The sequence below is a fragment of the Hibiscus syriacus genome, unplaced genomic scaffold, assembly GCF_006381635.1.
Source record: "Hibiscus syriacus cultivar Baekdansim isolate YM2019G1 unplaced genomic scaffold, ASM638163v2 tig00006991_pilon, whole genome shotgun sequence".
NCBI lineage: Eukaryota > Viridiplantae > Streptophyta > Magnoliopsida > Malvales > Malvaceae > Hibiscus > Hibiscus syriacus.
Genome location: NW_024062120.1, coordinates 1 through 21511, shown reverse-complemented (window position 1 = coordinate 21511; position 21511 = coordinate 1). Strand labels below are relative to the sequence as shown.

The 21511-nt window shown below is 34.6% G+C and overlaps 1 pseudogene; it reads left to right on the top strand.

The window, feature by feature from the left end:
- The first annotated feature begins 1030 nt into the window (after positions 1-1030).
- Positions 1031-21505, top strand: LOC120201098 (annotated as a pseudogene).
- Positions 21506-21511: the final 6 nt, after the last annotated feature.

Below are 21511 nucleotides of genomic sequence, written 5' to 3'. Positions count from 1 at the left end.
TTATTTCTCGGAGCCAAAACCATTTAGGGGGAATCGGTTCCCTCTGGGCAATCTGTCCATTTTGGTTTGAGATTTATTAAGAAATGATTTTTGACTCGATTAAGACTCGAAATAGTTTGTAAATTTTAAAAGATTAAAACATATTTTTACACTTGAGTAAGGATTTGAAATAGACATTTGGTAAAACTTGGAGTAATATTTTGATATTCGAATAGTTGTATCGAATATACTTAGAAAATCATTTGTAAAATCTTAAAATTCATTTAACTTAATTTGTTATATCGAAACATCAAAATGTTTTCAACAATCTCCCCCTTTTTGATATAACAAAACATTTTAGTAATTTTAAGATTTTCTAATTAAAAATAATTTTTGAAATCAAGTTTTGAAATTACTCCCCCTTACTTTAACACTTCTCCCCTTTTTTGTTAAATCAAAAAGACTTTATAAAACATTTATTAAACAGGAAATTTTGATAGTTAAGCCAATTGATAAAGCGTAAGCTCCTAAGATCACAATCAAGAAAAATGTTAGCCATTAGTTTCATAATCAATATTCATAATCAATGCGACATGGCAAAATTGGTCATATATCTAACATGATGTAAATGATGCACAAAATAATAAACATTAAGCTCAAAAATAAAATTCAAAAAGACAAAAATATATAATAAGTTCAAACCATTCAAAAATATCCAAAACATAAAAATCCAACATTCATATCAAATTCAAACATCTAAAACATTCAAAATGTTAAAACAATAATTTCTAAGTCCCATCTAAGAGAACTAGAGCACGGTAAGAATCAAGCATCCGTAGGTGGATCGGAAGGAGGAAAAAGAGCTCGCATTGCGGCCATCTCATATGTGAGCGCATTAATACGTTCATTCATTGTTGCGTTATTCGCGCGCATCTCCTGGAGAATTTCCAATTTTGAGCTCTCATAGTGGACAAATGAGATTCTATGGAAGAAAATAGTGACTCCATGGATGCATACCGGAAATCAAATGTCTCCATAAAAGATTGAAAATATGGAGGCATTTGATCTTCTTGTTGTGCTTATTCCTCATGCTGCTCCGGCTCATCGTCGGCTTCGTCAGCTCCCAGAGCTTGCTCACTGGTATGAACCCATTGACCAGTTTCTTCACTTATCTTCCATCCCGATTTAGTTAAGGAAAAGAGATTGATTTGATTTTTGAGTGGAAAAGAGGCATCAAGGCAATCCTAAGCTCGACTTTAGAAAACATATTACTCAGAATACAACTGTAAACTAGAGATGAACAGAGTTTCTTATTAGAAACTAGGTTTACAGTTTCAACAATTTTGGCAAAAATAATCTGAGGAGGTTTATTTTAAGATTATTTTGGATACAATGTATCCACCAAAGATCCAAGGTTCGAAAACTAGAGTATATGCCTCCGGATGGTCGAAACCACCAAGAGATCATTAGATGAAGGAAACGATCATGGAGATCTAACACACTCGCACTATCCCTTCTTTTATAAAGAGAACCTACCTTTTGTTTTTCATTTTCTAAGCCGTCATTATCTAATCCTAATGCGTATGTATTCTGGGTCAATATAAAAGAATTTTCCTAGAAGATAGGATCAAATTCCTATGGTTGCGATTTTAGCCCGGTTTTGAACGCAAATGGCATTAGAATAGAAGATTCAAACGAGTTGATGATAAACTATTGGTTCGAGTTCAAATAGTTTATCAAATTTCCACTCTTGTAGGGTAGGAAGATATCGAAAATTTATGTCTAACATAGCTTGAAGAGATGGGATTCTTTCTTCCCGAATTTTGTAGGATTCAAAATATTGAGAATACCTAAAGAAGAGATTTTGTCTACGACCTGGTGCATTGAAACACGAATTACGAATGGTCATATTTGGATCACCGGGATTAGGATTAGGAATTTGTTGGATAGGAGGAGGATTTGAAGGTGAGTTAGAAGGTTGGTTTGAATGACTTGAGGATGACCTAGGGCGTTTGTGAGACATGACTTAAGGGAATTGGAATAAAAAGAGTAACATGCAATTTTAAACACATGTATGCAATATAATCAATCCCAAAACTCAATTGAGTCCGTAATATTTCAAGGTTATTTAAACCGAATCCTATTGGGCAAAGTTTTGAAAACTATTTGAAAAATTATGTTTGAAGATCATAATATGAATAATTCTTATGAAAACAACATAATTGAATAAAAAACATCAATTAAAACAACAATTTTCGATTTTTTTATTTCAAAATTGAAAGATAATTTTGAAAAATTGAGTGTTTTTGATGAAATTGGTTGTAAAATTCAGTTTCTAAACACTAAACAATCAATGCCTGATATAATGTTCATCCTAGAACTAATCAAAACTAGTCCTAAGTTCAAAAATTAATAAAATAGGGGTTTTAGAGATATTACCTTGAGAAATTTGGATTTTGTGAGAATGTGATGATTTTTGCACTAGTTTGATGATTCCAACAGGTTTAGGAGTTGAAAACTGAATGAAATCTGAATTGAAACCGTTGTTTTTAGACAATATAGAGATAGGGTGAGAGAAGAGAGATGAACGGTGAGAGATAGGATAGAAAAGGGTTTTTTTTGAGAAAATAGGGTATTTTGGGCGTTTAATATCCAGACCCCGTGGGGGTATCGATTCCCTACAGGGGGAATCAATTCCCATTCAAAGGGGGAATCGATTCCCCTTAAAGGGGGTATCGATTCCTCCTGCAAGAAAAAAAATAAAAATCTGTAATTTAAACACTCAAAATGCTAAATTAATTTGCTCTAGTGGTATTGTCAACTCATATTAAGAAGATTAACTATGTTCAAACAATTAATTCTATCCTTAAACATAATTTGAACATATAATTAATTTTTCACAAAGAATCATAAACTCCCCGTAACTAATAGCAAAAAATGCAATTAAAAGTGTTATTTTTATAAGTATTTTCCAAAACTAATTAAAAGTGCTAAACTTATTTTAAACACTAAGTCAAGGTAGGTTGGTCAAACCTAATTCTCTCCTAAGTGTCCAAAATCTTTCTTTATCTAAAGGTTTTGTAAAGATATCCGCTAATTGGTGCAATGTATGAACATATTCAAGAACTATATCTTCTTTAGTGACATGATCTCTAATGAAATGATGTCTAATTTCAATGTGCTTAGTTCTAGAGTGTTGGATGGGATTTTTAATGAGACAAATAACACTAGTATTGTCACACTTGATAGGAATGGTACATACTTCAATTCCATAATCAAAAAGTTGTTGTTTCATCCATAAAACTTGTGCACAACAACTACCAGTTGAAATGTATTTCGCTTTAGTGGTAGATAATGCAACACAATTTTGTTTCTTTGAAAACTAAGAAATCAACATATTTCCAAGGAATTGTCAAGTACCAGAGATGATTTTCCTATCTAATTTTCACCCTCCATAATCCGCATCAGAGAAGGCATGCAAGATAAAGCTACAGTCTCTAGGATACCAAAGTCCTAAACTAGGAATGTCCTTAAGGTATCTAAAGATTCTCTTAACAACTAGTAAATGTGATTCCTTAGGACATGATTGAAATCTAGCACATAAGCAAACACTAAACATAATGTATGTTCTACTTGCGGTTAGATAAAGAAAAGAGCCAATCATTGACCTATATAATTTAACATCCACACATTTACCTCTTTCATCTTTGTCAAGCTTTGTTGATGAGCTCATTGGAGTGTCACGAGGTTTCTCATTTTCCAGTCCAAATTTCTTGAGCACATCATTGACGTACTTAGCTTGATTGATGAAGATGCCATATTTTGTTTTCTTGATTTGGAGTCCCAAGAAAAATGAGAGCTCCCCCATCATGCTCATCTCGAATTCGCTCTGCATTAACTTAGAAAATTCTTGGCAAAGAACATCATTAGTAGAACCAAATATTATATCATCAACATAAATTTGAACTACTAATAAATCTTTACAATTTTCTCTTTAAAAATAATGTAGTGTCAACCTTCCCTTTTGAAAAACCATTTTCAATTAAAAAATTTGACAATCTTTCATATCAAGCTCTAGGAGCTTGTTTTAGACTATAAAGTGTTTTTGTCAATTTAAAAACATGATTTGGAAATTCTGAATCTTCAAAAGTTGTTCCACATACACTTATTCTTTTATAAAACAATTTAAAATGCACTTTTAACATCCATTTGATATAATTTAAACTCATTGAAACATGCAAATGCTAATAACATTCTAATTGCTTTCATTCTAGCTACGGGAGCGCATGTTTCATCATAGTCTATGCCCTCTTCTTGAGTATACCCTTGAGCAACAAGTCTAGCCTTGTTTTTCACTATATTACCACTTTCATAAAGCTTATTCCTAAATACCCATCTAGTACCTACAATAGATTTATTACTAGGCCTTCAACTAATGTACATACTCTACTTCTCTCAAATTGATTTAACTCTTCTTGCATAGCCATAATCCAATGTTCATCATTTAATGCTTCTTTAATATTCTTAGGCTCTATGCATGAAATAAATGCAACATAATTACATATATTTCTAAGAGAAGATCGAGTTGTTACCCCTTTGGATGGATCACCTATTATTTCACCATCCTTGACATAGTTGTACTCTCTTGGGTAAGATACTTCCCTTTATTCAATCGTTGGATTCTCGAGAGGATCTTGAGTTTCCTCATCTTTCGTTTCTTCATTTGATGATGTTCTCCAACGTCATGTCCAACGTCATTTATGTTTATAATACCTACATCATCATTCACACAAGATTTTATTAAATACTCTTCTACAACTAAAGTTCTTTTATTAAATACTCGATAAGCTTTAGAATTTAAGGAATAACCCAGAAAAAATCCTTCATCACTTTTAGCATCAAATTTGCCAAGATTTTCTTTACCGTTGTTTAAAGCAAAACATTTACATCCAAAAGGATGAAAATAGCTAATGTTAGGCTTTTTATTTTTGAAAAGTTCATATGGAGTTTTCTTCAAAATATGATTAATCATTACTCAATTTATAACATAACAAGCGGTATTTGTGGCTTCCGCCCAAAAATATGTTGGCAAGTTGTTTTTACAAAGCATGGTTCTAGCCATTTATTCTAAAGTTTGATTTTTCCTCTCAACAACTCCATTTTGTTGAGGGGTTCTAGGTGCTGAAAAATTATGGCTAATACCATTAGAATTACAAAATTCAGTAAATCCAAGATTTTTCAAATTCAGTTCCATGATCACTCATAACACTAGTTATAGAGTAACATTTTTCGTTTTGGATTACATTTGAAAACGTGATGAATTTTTCTAATGCTTCATCTTTAGTACTTAAGAATAGAACCCAAATATATCTAGAATAGTCATCTACCAATACAAATGCATATTGTTTTCTACCCAAGCTAGTAGTCCTAGATGGCCCAAAAAGATCTAAATGGATCAATTGTAACACTCTACTAGTGGATACACCACTAATGGATTTAAAAGAAATTCGCTTTTGTTTTCCTTTAGCACAAGCATCACATATTTTATCATTATCAAATTTTAGTTTAGACAACCCTCGAACTAAATCTCCTTGAATTAACCGTTGCAAAGCACTCATACTAGCATGTCCTAGTCTCCTATGCCATAACCAACTATCATGTTCATCCTTAGCAACTAGGCATAAATTAGTCATATCAAAAGAATCTAAATACACCATGTATATATTTCCTATTCTATGACCAATAAGCATAATCCAATTAGATGCAATGTCAATGACTTTACAATCATTAGTTTCAAACAAGATATTGTATCCTTTATCATAATTGACTAATACTCAATAGATTATGCTTTAAACCATTCACATATAACACATTTTTAATTTGTATGGAAGAGGTATTACCTATAGTACATATACCTTCAATGTGACATTTTGAATTATCACCAAAAGTCACCTCTCCTCCATTTTTGGCGTTGAGCTCTATGAACCGACTTTTGTCACCGGTCATGTGTCTTGAGCATCCACTATAAAGGTACCATGAATTTGAATTTGTTTCTCGTGCCTTGTAACAATGCTCATTTTCCTACAAACATAGATTAATTTTTGATTTTTGGTACCCAAATTCTTTTGGGTCCATATTCATTAGTCTCCAAAATTCTAGTCCCCTTAGGTATCCATTTGTGTAGAATATCCTTATCTTTAGTAGTAATGAGTTCTTTAGGAACCCATATACTTTTAACAATTTTTTCATTAGAGGTTTTTCGGGGACCTCTATGAATGTAGTTTTTAAAACTTTTTCTAACAAAGTTGGATTTTGAATTTTCTCTATTTTTAAAACGTTTTGTTCCAACTTTATTAAAAGAAGCTTTAAGATCATCAATTTTCTTTTGATGATCATCATTGACCTTTGAAAGTAAATTATGCAAATCAGAATATTTCATTTTCAAACTCTTCTAGTTTAATTTGCAAATTTTTTATTTTACTTTCAAGAACATTGTTGGTATTGTATATGAGATTATTTTCATTTTTCAATTTCGAAATATAATTTTTATATTTTAAAAACAATTTCTCATAATCCAAAGCCAACCCATTATATTCCTCTAATAGCTCATCAAACGAATAATCTTCAAAATTAAATGAGCTAGAGGTTACCTGAGAATCTTCCCCGAATGCCATCAAGAACAAGTTTGCTACTTAATGTTCTTCTTCATCGGAACCTTCTTCATCGCTTCATGTAGCCACGTGAGCCTTGTGCTTAATTTTTTATTGACCCTTTCTCTTCAATTGTGGGCAATCATATTTGACATGCCCTGTCTTTTTGCATTCATAGCAAATGATCGAGTCCTTCTCTTTTGGTTCATTCTTGAAGCCTTCATTTTGTTTGAATTTTCTTCATGGATTTGGCCTCATTAATTTTTTGAACCGTTTGGCAAAAAATGCCATTTCCTCGTCATCGTCATCTTCATCTGAATCACTCTCATCTTTTGTTGATTTGAGAGCAACTCCAACGTTTTTCTTCTTCTCCGTCTCCTTCTTTGGTTCATCTCGTCTCTCAAGATCTTTCTTTCCTTTAAGCATCATTTCATGCGTGAGGAGAGAGCCAATAAGCTCATCGAGGGTCAAGGATTTTAAGTTCTTAGCCTCGATGATCGCCATCTTCTTTGATTGCCAAGCTTTTAGAAGAGAGTAAACTAACTTCATTACAAGATTGTCATTTGGAATAATTTCTCAATATGATTTGAGACTATTGACAATCGTGTAGAATCTATCCGTCATAGCTTTGACATCTTCATTCGGTTTCATCTTGAAATTTTCATAGCTATGAGTTAGAAGACTAATTTTAGATTCTTTTACCTCGTTTATGCCTTCATGAGTGACTTGTAGTTTGTCCCATATCTCCTTGGTGGTTGTACAAGATGAAACTCTCTCGTATTCATCCGATCTAAGAGCACAAAAGATAATATGGATAGCTTTGGAGTTGAGCTGGAACATTCTTGTCTCTCATTCACTCACAATCTTGGGTGAGTGGAGGGTTTGATGTATCTATCTATATGACATTTCATGCTCCCATGTCACTTGCTTGAATGAAGTACATCATTTTATTCTTCCAATAAGCATAGTTAGCTGTATTGAAGAAATGAGGCTTGTTGACGGGCATTGAATCAAGAACGAAGTCGGAGTTTGAAGAGCCGATCATTGATGACTTGAATATCGATATAACGCTTCCCGAATCGACTCAAGAGGTGATTAAACCTTCAAATGAGTGAGGCTCTGATACCAATTGTTGAGTTAATCGATCGACGGAATAGGCCAAGAGGGGGTGAATTGACAATAAAACTTTTGGTGTAAGCTTTTGTAAAAAATTGAAAATATTTGCACAGTGATTTAGAGTGTTCAACTTTCTCAACCAAAGTCTACGTCACTACCTTATCTATCCACACTAAGGATTTTCACAAATTCACTAATTTGTCTTTCTTTTGAGAACAAAGAGTAACCTTACAACTCCCTCAAGAATTATACCCCTAAATTCTTGAGAACACTTTCTCTCAAAGAGAAAAATACAAATTTTGCAAACGTACAGAAATTCTCACAAGGAAAGATGTTTGCACAATTCTAGAACAAGAAAAGAACACTCAAGAATGAATACAATTGAGTACAAATGGTGTTCTTGAAAGCTAAATGAACATTGAAGGAAAATTGGCTTGAATTGCACAAACTTGGTGTTTGATGCTTTCTATCTTGTTTCTCAATGTTTCTTGTTTCTTTTGTTGATCAATGGCTCCAAAGCTTGTTTAAATATTCCTTCAATTGATTCTGAACGTTGGAGATGATTAGTGGAGTTAATAGAGCCGTTTAAGTGTAAAAACAATTAATAAAATAGCTTGGAGCGTGGGGGAATCGGTACCCCTTCAAGGAATCGATTCCTGCAGTGTAAAATTTCCAAATATTTCGACCGTTACACAGGGGGAATCGGTACCCCTGGGGGAATCGATTCCCTCCAAGCAATCTGTTATTTCTCGAAGCCAAAACCATTCAGGGGGAATCGGTTCCATCCTTGGGCGGAATCGGTTCCCTCTGGGCAATCTGCCTATTTTTGTTTGAGATTTATTAAGAAATGATTTTTTACTCGATTAAGGCTCGAAATACTTTGTAAATTTGTTTAAAAGATTAAAACATATTTTTACACTTGAGTAAGGATTTGAAATAGACATTTTGTAAAACTTGGAGTAATATTTTGGTATTCGAATAGTTGTATCGAATATACTTAAAAATCATTTGTAAAATCTTAAAATTCATTTAACTTAATTTATTATATCGAAACATCAAAATGTTTTCAAACACATTAATTCAATACTTTTTTTCCTGGATTCTTGCATTTGAAAATTCTTATTTTTAGGAAAAAAGTGAAACTTTATTGCCTGCCAACTGTAATCAAAATTATTGTTGAAACACCCTGAAGAATCCCAATTTACTCTCCAGGTATCCATCCCCTCACCATTCATTTTATTATCTATTTGTTTGTTCAAACTATATTTTAAATTTTACATTTTTTAATTGGTAAAATTTTACATTAATTACGAGCAGTTTTTAGGTTTGCGAGGATGATGATAATTTTTATATTTATAAAAAATTGAAAAATAAATAATTTTTTCATAGCTTTTAAAACATTAGTAATGAAGAAATTATTTAAATATTATTTAATATGATATGCGGTTACCCTTTAGTTTTCATTAATGGTGTACGACGAGGATGATGATAATTTTTATTTTTAAATGGTTAATTGTATCATATATTTTTAAACTATGGTTTTTATTTTAAACTAATTTTTAAATTTTTGATTGTTTTAATTTTATTATCAAAATATGTTTTTTATTATTTTAAATTAGTCCTTAAAATTTTAAATATTTCAATTTCATCCTCAAATTATGACTCTCATTTTAAACTGGTCCTCAAACTTTTGAATCTTTCAATTTCATCTCCATATTCGTCCAAATATTCATCTCAAACACTTTTTTTGCCAAACATATAATAATAGAGTTTAGCAAAATGATTTATTAACAGTGAATATAAATAGCATATACCTATAATTTGAGATAAAATTAAAATGTTTAAAAGTTGTGGACCAATTTAGAATGAGAATTATAATTTAGGGATGAAATTGAATGTTAGAAAGTTTAAGGTTTAACTTGGAATTGAAAGTCGTAACCTAAGAATAAAATTGGAACGTTAAAAGTTTTAAATATCAATTTAGATTGAAGATCATAGTGAGGATGCATAATACAATCAACTCATTTTTTAATACGTTTCTTTTTGGGGTTCTCAGTTTCTTTTTCGCTCTACGTAAATGCAGGGGATATCTTCGGACAAGATCTTGGATGTAAGAAACCTTTTAGCAGTCCACGTTGAGACCTGCCATTTGACCAACTTCTCCCTCAATCACGAGGTACAACTTTCTAATTTGGGAAATGGAAATATGCCGATCGACATCCACTGTTAAATCTACGTAGAAAAACATGCAGTAGGGCAGACAAGAGCAGCTTTTACCAGTTCATCCATGGTGGTTACTAGTTATTAGATCTGCTTTGGAACAGTATTGACGTTTGAGAATTTCTCCTACAGGTACGAGGAAATCAACTTAAGGATTCCGTACGTCTCCTTAAACCCATTGTTTTGAAAATCGGACCGGACCGGTTGGTTCAACCGAAATCGCTGCCTAGTCCGTTCAATCTATACCGGTTGAACCGTTATTAGTGAACCGGCCGGAACCGCTGAACCGTACAAACCGGATCGGCTGAAAATCGAAAAAAATGAAAAAACCGCCAATTTTGTTTTTTTTTTTAAAAATTAAACCAAACGACGTCGTTTAGTAAACGAGCCAAGTCGAATTCGAGAATTGCTGAGCTCGACTCGAACTTGAAAACTTTAAAGTAAGCTCAACTCGACTCAAACTCACGAGCTAAAAATTATCAAGTTCAACGAGAACTCGAAATATAATATTGAAACTTGAACTCGAAAAGGCTTGAACTCAAAAAAAAATTAGAAGCTCGATTGAAGCATAAAATTCGAGCTTGATTGAAGTGAAAGAATAATTCACTCAATGCTCACCAAAAGGTTCCATGATTTTGAATGTCAAATTATTTTTATTATTTATAGAAGTTAGTTGTGATGCTCTTCTATGTTTCTTAGCTATGTGTGATTGTTTTGTTTTTATATTTTTACTCTTTAGACTTTTGGGATGCTCTTCTATGTTTCTTAGCCATGTAGGATTGTTTTAAAAAATTAAACCAAACAATATTATTTTTTTATCCCCAAATTTGTTTTTAATTATAGTTATATAATTATATTTATTATTTAATATGTTTTACCTTAATTATTATGTTAGTTAATTTGAATTATTTTGTTTCACTTGATTTTATGGTTTTTAACTTATATATGTTATGACTTGCTTTGAATATAACTTGTGATATAAAAAATTATTTTTTATTAAATATTTTTGGTATTTTTATTTAATTTTTAAATAATTATGACGTCGTTCGGTTCTTTCGACCGGTCAGATCGATTCGACCGGTTGAACTAGTGAACCGGTAGCATGACCGGTTCGCTAACCGGTCGGTTCTGAAAACCATGCGTTAAACCTTGTCAGCCGTCTATCATCCAAGGTGTCTTCCCCGATTCTGCTGTTAACTTTTGGTCTCTTTGGTTACTCGTCCTTTTAACTTATTTCTACGCAGAGGATTACATGGAGGATCTAGCGGTCGCGCACATCCGACGGCTCCTCGACATTGTAACCTGCACAACCTCATTCGGTTCGCCGAAATCGGCTGGTTGAACCAGTCCCAAAGAATCGGGTTCTAAGGAATCGACAGTCGTCGACAATGGTCCGACCCATGGGTGTGAATCTCCGGATAACTCCAAGGAGAGGAAAAAATCGACGCTACTGCGGCAGCGGTGTCGATGTGTCCTCCGCCGCGGCTCGGCCAGTTCTACGATTTCTCCTTTTCTCACCTCACTCCCCCTATCCAATGCAATTTCTTTTTGCTAGCCATGCATGAACTCTTCTTTTTTATTTTTGTCTATGTTGACATTCTTTTCTTATTTAATTTTTATAGATATTAGAAGATCCAGTCGTCCATTCCTGGAGGATAAAACAGTAGTTGACTTTTTCCAAATTGATGTAAGTGGGATTCTTTAATTTGATCATCTTGTTTCATTTTTTGCTTAAAAAATGAGGGCTAATTAGGTCCTATGGAATCCAACTAAAACTGAAGGTTCGAGTTTGTAGTGGGAAACCGATGACCATAGTTTCTTCCGGAACGGGTTTTACCATGCCGGAAAGCGACCACTTCTGTGTCACTCTCTGTCTCTTATGCAGCTGATTAGCAGGGTTTTCGATGCTGTAAGTTCCATCGCAATTGAAGTTGATTAACTTTCCATGAAAGTTTTATTCAGTTTAAAGAACACTAATTTTTCTTGCAGGCATACAAGGCTCCTATGAAAGCTTTCACCGAGCATAATAAAGTAGTAAAATTTTCGATCTAGTTGTTTTAATACGATTTAGAGCAGTTGGTTTGGAACACACTTTTTGTTTTATATTGTTTTCATATTTAAAACTCAGTTTGGCAACCTTCCTTACGGGTTTCGGGCAAATACTTGGGTTGTTCTTCCTGTGGTGGTGGATAACCCGTCGGCTTTTCCGCCACTTCCGGTGGAAGATGAAAACTGGGGAGGAAATGGTGGTGGATAACGGAGAGATGGTAAACATGACAATCGACAATGGGCAAAAGAGTTTGCGACTTTGGCAGCTATGCCTTGCAAAACACCAGAAGAGAGGCAAATACGAGATAGGAAAGCATTTATGGTCCATAGTTTGTTCGTCAACATTTCGGTCTTTAAAGCGATCGCGGCAATCAAGAACATCATCGAAGTCGATCAGAATGCTTTAAACGACCCTTCTGCTGTTGAAAATTTGATATGCACTGAAAGTAGCATGCAAAAGTTGAAAAACAAATTCCACCGAAAGTTTTTGTTGAATTTGGGTAATGATATAATTGTAATTTAGTCATTGTACTTTAGTATATTTATAAGATTAGTCTTTAGGCTTCAACTATATACCCTAACCCATTTAACTTCAAAATTATCACAAATCATTCTAGCTTTTCCCAATACTAGAGAATTTAGAGAGTTTCTTGAGAGTTGTTTCTTCTTTTATCAAGAGATAATTGTTATTGTTTTCTTCTTGGTAGATATAGAAAAAGTTGTAATTCCTATTTTCTCGTAGTGAAATTCTTCTACCGTTTCCCGTGATTTTACCCTATATTATTAAGGGGTTTTCACATAAAATTTGTGTCTTATTTATCATCATTTTTATTTTCTCAAATTATCAGTTGCAATTTTGCTCTATCCGATAGCCATATTCCGCAACAATTGACATCAAAGCCATATTAGAGTGTAATATCTACTTATTGTCTTTGTGTTGCTATCAAAAGGTGGATCCTCCAACATAAGAAAGTAAGAAGTTATTACCCATTCTTTGAAGGTTTCAGAGAACTATTCATGATAGTGAAATAGTGAGAGCTATCCGTAAAAGAAAATATGACAACGAATTTGATATTGAAAAATTCAATGGGAGAAATTTCTCATTGTGGAAATTGAAGATGAAGGTCATATTGAGGAAAGACGGTTGTCTAGCAGCTATCAGTGAAAGGCCGATAGATTTCACAGATGACAACAAATGGATCGAAATTGACGGGAATGGTATGACAAACTTTCATCTAGCATTAGCATTAAGTATTGTCAAACATCAAGGAGAAGAAGACAACTAAGGAGATATGAGATCATCTCACTAAATTGTACGAGGCCATCGTTGCACAATAAAATTTTCCTTAAGAGAAAATTGTACACTCTCCGGATGCCATAATCTACTTCAGTGACGGAGCACTTAAACAAACTTAACACTTTATTTTCTCAGCTTACATCCCTAAGATGTACAATAGGAAAACAAGAACGTGTTGAACTTCTACTTCAAAGTCTACCTGATTCGTATGATCAACTCATCATCAACTTAACAAACAGTAATGTCACCAGTCTAGTCTTCGATGACGTTGCAGATGATGTTCTACAAGAAGAAAATCGGCGCAAGAACAAGGAAGACAGACAAGTAAATATGCAACAAGCAGAAGCATTGACAACGATGAGAGGGAGATCAATGGAACGTGGCCAAAGCAACAGTCACAAACATAGTAGATCAAAGTCGAGAAGCAAGAAGAATTTAAAGTGCTACAACTGTGGAAAGAAGGGTCACTTGAAGAAGGATTGTTGGAGCCTAAATAAAAACTCCAACCCACAAGGCAATACTGCAAACACTTCAAATGATGGAGATGATCTATGTTGTGAAACATCAACCACCGTAGAAGGCAAAATTTTTTTTTGTAGATATATGGCTCATTGATTCGGGAGCAACATATCACATGACCTTAAGAAGAGAATGGTTCCATCATTATGAACCTGTTGCAGGAGGATCTATGTATAGTTGTAATGATCATGCCTTAGAGATTATTGGCGTGGGAACCATCAAATTAATATGTATGATGAAATAATTAAAGTTATTCGAGATGTACGACACGTGAAAGGCCTAAAGAAAAATTTATTATCCTACGGATTGTTGGATAATAATGCAAGTAAAATTGAAACACGGAAATGAATCATGAAGGTATTCCATGGAGCGCTTGTGGTGATGAAAGGCGAAAAGATAGCAACAAACTTGTACATGTTGAAGGCAGAGACTTTTCTAGAAGCAAAGCCTCTGTTGCCTCATGTAGTTCAGATTCTGCAATGCTATGACATCAGAAACTTGGACACATGTCAGAAAAAGAAATGAAAGTCCTTGTGGATCAAAAGCTACTTCCAGGCTTAACAAAGTTATCACTTACTTTGTGTGAGCATTGCATAACAAGTAAGTAGAACCGGTTGAAATTCAACACATCAAATTGTAGAGGTAAAACTGTTCTAGAATTGGTTCATTCTGACGTATGGCAAGCACCAGTTACATCCCTAGGCGGAGCAAAATAGTTTGTCTCATTTATTGATGACTACTCCAGGAGATGTTGGATGTACCCTATTAAGAAGAAGTCATACGTGTTTTCAACTTTCAAAACTTCAAGCGCGGGTGGAGCTTGATTATGGAAATAAGATCAAGTGTTTTAGAACAAATAATGGAGGAAAATACACAAGTGAAGAATTTGATGACTTTTGTAGGAAAGAACGCATCAAAAGATAGTTCACAATGGCGAACACTCCTCAACAAAATGGAGTGGCAGAGCGGATGAACAAAACCTTGTTAGAAAGAACAAGAGCAATGTTGAGGGCTGCAGACCTAGAAAAATCATTTTGGGCTGAAGTAATCAATACCGCTTGTTATTTGGTGAATCGAGCTCCATCAACTGCAATAGAGCTGAAGACACCAATGGAGATGTGGAATGGTAAACCAACTGATTATTCAAACCTCCATGTATTTGGAAGTATTGTGTACGTGATGTACAACTCCCAAGAAATTTCAAAGCTAGATCCAAAATCCAGGAAATGCAAATTCTTGGGGTATACTGATGGAGTAAAGGGGTATCGCTTGTGGGATCCCACTGCCTGCAAAGTGATCATTAGAAGGGATGTTATCTTTGTAGAAGATAAACTACAAAGAAAAGAAGAAGATGGTAGCACTGAGTCAGAGACTACGCAGATACATGTGGAAAAGGAGTTTGAACAAGGAGATTATTCTGAAGCAGAACCAACAAATGATTAACAAGAACCAGAGAGTTCTGAAGCTCCAATAACTCGTCAATCAGATCATATGAGAAGACGTCCCAATTGACACTCAGATTATGTTATAGAAGGAAATATTGTATACTGCCTTTTAACAGAGGACGATGAGTCATCAACATACCAAGAGGCAAAAAATAGCTCAGATTATTGATGATGGCGATGCAAGAAGAAATCGAAGCCCTTCATAAAATAATACATGAGACCTTGTGCCACCACCACAAGGAAGGAAGCCAATTGGTAACAAATGGTCCTTCAAAATCAAGTGAAATGGTGACGATCAAGTTGAGTGGTATCGTGCAAGACTGGTAGTCAAAGGATATGCTCAAAAAGAAGGTATTGATTTTAGTGAAATCTTTTCTTCAGTGGTTGGCTAACAACAATTTGAGTAGTCTTGGCAATATGTGCTACATTGAATTTACATCCAGAGCAACTAGATGTTAAAATAACTTTTCTTCATGGAAATCTTGAAGAAGAGATTTATATGCTCCAGCCTGAAGGTTTTAAAGAATACGAAAAGAAGAACTTGATTTGCAGGTTGAACAAATCTTTGTACGGTCTAAATCAGGCGCCGAGGTGTTGATATAAGATATTTGATTCTTCATTATGTGCCTTGGATACAACAGACTTAATGCAGACTCTTGTGCTTATTTCAAAAGGTTTGGTGATAATGTTTTGTTATATTGCTATTGTATGTGGATGAAATGTTGGTTGCAAGACCCAAAAAAGATTATATTGAAGAATTGAAGGCACAAATGGCTAGGGAATTTTTAAATGAAGGACTTGGGATCAAAACAAGATTCTAGGGATACAAATTCACTGAGACAAAAGTAATAGGAAGATTTGGCTTTCACAAAAGAATTACTTGAAGAAGATATTGTCAATATTCAATATGCAAGATTGTAAGCCAATTTCTACCCCTCTTCCTATTAACTTCAAATTATCCTCTAGTATGAGTCCTAGCAGTGAAAAAGAAAGGATGGAGATGTCTCGAGTACCGCATGCATCGGCAGCGAGAAGTTTAATGTTTGCTATGATATGCACAAGACCAGACATTGCACAAGAAGTGGGAGTGGTTAGTCGGTACATGGCGAATCCAGGCAAAGAGCATTGAAATACAGTAAAGAGGATCCTGAGATACATCAAAGGGACCTCAAATGTTGCATTATATTACAGAGGATCAAATTTACTTATCAATGGGTATGTTGATTCTGACTATGCAAGGGATTTGGATAAAAGCAAATCTACTACAAGATATGTGTTCAAAATTGCTAGTGGAGCTGTAAGTTGGGTTTTAAAATTACAGTCAGTTGTGACTACATCCACAACCGAGGCAGAATATGTAGCAGCTACATAAGCCAGTAAAGAAGCAATTTGGTTGAAGATGCTATTGGAGGAGTTTGGGCACAATCAAAAGTATATCTCTTTGTTTTGTGACAGTCAAAGCGCCTTGCATCTAGCAAGGAATCTAACATTTCATTCAAGGACAAAGCACATACGTGTTTAATACCATTTCATTCGTGAAAAGGTGGAAGAAGGGACGGTAGATATATAGAAGATCCATACCAAAAACAACATAGTAGATTTCATGACGAAGGCAATCAATGCTGATAAATTTACCTGGTGTCGATCCTCTTGTGGCCTGTCAGAAACGTAAGCAACATGGAGGTACAAGGTAGAAAGAATGGTGTGAAGATATGATTGTTCCAATCAAATCTTCAAGTGGGAGATTGTTGAAAATTTGATATGCACCGAAAGTGCATGCACCGAAAGTAGCATGCAAAAGTTGAAAAAAAATTCCACCGAAAGTTTTTGTTGAATTTGGGCAATGGTATAATTGTAATGAGTCCTAGCAGTGAAAAAGAAAGGATGGAGATGTCTCGAGTACCGTATGCATCGGCAGTGAGAAGTTTAATGTTCGCTATGATATGCACAAGACCAGACATTGCACAAGCAGTGGGAGTGGTTAGTCGGTACATGACGAATCCAGGCAAAGAGCATTGGAATATAGTAAAGAGGATCCTGAGATAAATCAAAGGGACCTCAAATGTTGCATTATGTTATGGAGGATCAAATTTACTTATCAATGGGTATGTTGATTCTGACTATGCAAGGAATTCGGATAAAAGCAAATCTACTACAGTATATGTGTTCAAAATTGCTGGTGGAGCTGTAAGCTGGGTTTTAAAATTACAGTCAGTTGTGGCTACATCCACAACAGAGGCAGAATATGTAGCAGCTACATAAGCCAGTAAAGAAGCAATTTGGTTGAAGATGCTATTGGAGGAGTTTGGGCACAATCAAAAGTATATCTCTTTGTTTTGTGACAGTCAAAGCGCCTTGCATCTAGCAAGGAATCTAACATTTCATTCAAGGACAAAGCACATACGTGTTTAATACCATTTCATTCGTGAAAAGGTGGAAGAAGGGACGGTTAGATATAGAAGATCCATACCAAAAACAACATAGTAGATTTCATGACGAAGGCAATCAATACTGATAAATTTACCTGGTGTCGATCCTCTTGTGGCCTGTCAGAAACGTAAGCAACATGAAGGTACAAGTAGAAAGAATGGTGTGAAGATATGATTGTTCCAATCAAATCTTCAAGTGGGAGATTGTTGAAAATTTGATATGTACCGAAAGTGCATGCACCGAAAGTAGCATGCAAAAGTTGAAAAAAAATTCCACCGAAAGTTTTTGTTGAATTTGGGCAATGGTATAATTGTAATTAGTCATTGTGCTTTAGGATATTTACAAAATTAGTCCTTAAGCTTTAACTATAAATAACCTAACCCATTTAGCTTCAAAATCATCCCAAATCATTCAAGCTTTATCCCAATACTATAGAATTTAGAGAGTTTCTTGAGAGTTGTTTTCTCATTTTTATCAAGAGAGAATTGTCATTGTTTCCTCCTTGGTAGATATAGAGAAGTTATAATTCCTATTTTCTCATAGTAAATTCTTATACCGTTGCCTATGGTTTTTACCCTATATTATTTAGGGGGTTTTCACGTAAAATGTGTCTTTTTTATCTTTAATTTTATTTTCTCAAATTATCAGTTGTGATTTTGCTCTATCCGATAGCCGTATTCCGCAACTTCATGTGAGTGAACAGTTTTTGCTGAATGATTACAATGGAGAACTAAGAGAGAGGCTATGCATTTGCTAACTTTACCCATTTTTTGTAGGATACCTCTACTCTAGGTGTTGTGGTTGTAAGACATTGTGGCTATACAACAGTAGTAAAAGTTTATGCTGATGTAAATTGGGAGGGGAATCCCATTCCAAAAGATATCGACATCGAGAACTAACCTGAAGGAGGGACAAATGCTTTAAATGTCAATAGGTCGAGCTCATCTCATTCTCATGCCCGTATCATTAGCAAGTTATTCTTATTGTAAACACAAAGACGTACATTATAGGATTACAGGATATCATTAGCAAGTTGTTCTTAATGTCTCTTTTTTAAAAGTTTGATCCATCCATTGACACTTAGCATTTATTTTTGAATCTTCTTTCCCCAAAAGTTTAACATGTAAAATTCTTATACATTAATCATCTCTATTTCTCGCTCTCTCAAAAGGCAGAAAAACAAAATGCTTATAAGTTCTGTATAGATATTTCTGTTTGTTCATATGCCATTCTCCTGATGAGTTGATCGAAATGGCACATAAATACCATGCTGATACTGCTCTTCCTAAACTGGTTAGTACCTTTGCAATCGACATTTCCTTTTTCTCTGTGATGTCTTAGTGCTTAACATATTTGGCTTTTACGACTTCAAATCTTTTAGGTGGCAGATTTTGGCTCCCTTGAACTTTCACCAGTTGATGGAAGGACTTTGACAGATTTTATGCATACAAGGCGTTTGCAAATATGTTCTCTGGGGCGTGTGGTAAATAAGCCATCTCAGTAACTTTTTAACACACATTATAGCATGCATCATCTTTCTTACTGAATTTCCAATTACTCATCTCTTATCCTCATCTTTCCATCTTTCCTATCATTTTAGGTTGAGCTTGCAGACAAGCTGCCGCATTTCAATCACTCTGTATACATGAAATGGTTGTTCGAGCCTACAAACACGTGTTACAGGCGGTTGTATCTTCAGTTGATAGTATAACTGATTTGGCTGCATCAATGGCAGCATGTTTAAATATTTTGTTGGGAACTCCGCTGAATGAAAATGGTGATCTAGATATCATTAATGATGAAAAGTTAAAATGGAGATGGGTGGAAACCTTCCTTTCAAAGAGGTTTGGGTGGCAGTGGAAATCGGAAAGCTGCCAGGACTTGAGAAAGTTCGCCATTCTTCGTGGATTGTCCCATAAGGTACAATCATCTTAACATAGCATGGGGAGTCTTAAGATGTATGCTTCTTCCTCTCCATTTTTTAAACGAAATGATAATTTCTCAGGTGGGGCTTGAGGTTGTGGCGAGGACTATGACATGGATACTCCAACTCCTTTTAGGAAGTCTGATATCATAAGCATGGTCCCTGTGTACAAGGTAAATAAATCACTAAGTGGAATTTAACATTGGAAAATTAATGGTCTTGCAGTGCTTGCTTTCGACTTTGTTTGACATTGTTTCTTCCCTGCAGCGTGTTGCATGTTCATCTGCAGATGGGCGTACGCTATTGGAGTCATTTAAGACTTCTCTGGATAAAGGTAAATTGGAGGACGCAGTCAATTATGGCACTAAGGTAAGATGAAGTATCTCTTTGTATGTTGTTTTAAATGTTTTGAATCTTCATAAAAATCAAAAACATCTAAACCAATATTTGATTTTTATTTATTTATTTTAAAGGCACTTTTAAAACTCGTGTCGGTTTGTGGTCCTTACCATCAGATGACTGCAGGAGCATACAGCCTGTTGGCTGTTGTGCTTTATAATACAGGGGACTTCAATCAGGTATTTTCTCTAAAATATTTTTAACATTTCTATCCATGCACCACTTGACCAAATTTATCTGCATGACTTTCTAAATGACTCAACTTTTGTACCTATTGAAATCCATTGATGATCGATCGAAAGATATAAAACAAAATAAGTGGAAATCATCTATTAATTTTTTGGAAATTTATCTCTTAGGCAACTTTGGTATTTTCTTTTTAAACGTTTTGCAATATACCGATCTGTATCCCGCATTAATAATTCTTTCAAGGTTTTACAATGTACCCATCTGTTTTTGATTTGTTTAGGAAACAATTTATCAGCAGAAAGAGTTGGATATAAATGAAAGAGAGCTTGGGCTTGATCATCCTGATACAATGAAGAGTTATGGAGACCTAGCTGTCTTCTTTTATCGTCTTCAACATACAGAGTTGGCTTTAAAGTATGCTTTTACATCTTTCGAATAAATACATATTTGCTGTAGCTCCCATTGTCTTTAACTTTGAGGTTAAGATTTAGTCCTAAGCCTTGGTGGAAAGAGAAAGAAAACCTTATTTGTGATTTCTGTTAAAATCAAGAGAGGGACGACAATGAGTTATGCTTAGGGTATATACTTAACCAGATAATAGGTTGTGTTTAGCTGATAGTTGTTTTTCCTTTGTGATTTGTAATTTGACTTCCTTTGCAAGAAACATCATTGACTGAATATGGTATTAGAGTTCGAGCCTAATCTTGTCTTTTTTCCCCTCTAGTTCTAGGTACGTAAATCGTGCATTGTATCTTTTGCTTTTAACATGTGGACCATCACATCCAAATACGGAAGCCACCTACATTAATGTAGCAATGATGGAAGAAGGGTTAGGAAATGTTCATGTTGCTCTTCGATATCTCCACGAGGCCCTCAAGTGCAACCAAAGACTATTTGGAGCTGATCATATACAGGTAAACTATCATATTAACAATCGATAATGATCTAATCTGTTTATAAAGTATACGTTTAATGTATTTTTTGGCGTCTACAGACTGCTGCCAACTACCATGCCATTGCTATTGCTCTCTCCTTGATGGAAGCTTACTCCTTAAGTGTTCAACATGAACAAACTACACTACAAATATTGCAGGCAAAACTAGGATCTGAGGACCTACGTACACAGGTAATTTGATGTTTGTTTATGATTAAATCCAATGATCACTGGTCTTCTGATAATTTGATATTTTTATGTCTTCTTAAGAATGCGGCTGCATGGCTTGAGTACTTTGAGTCTAAGGCTTTAGAGCAGCAAGAGTCCGCACGGAACAGCACTCCAAAGCCTGATGTATCA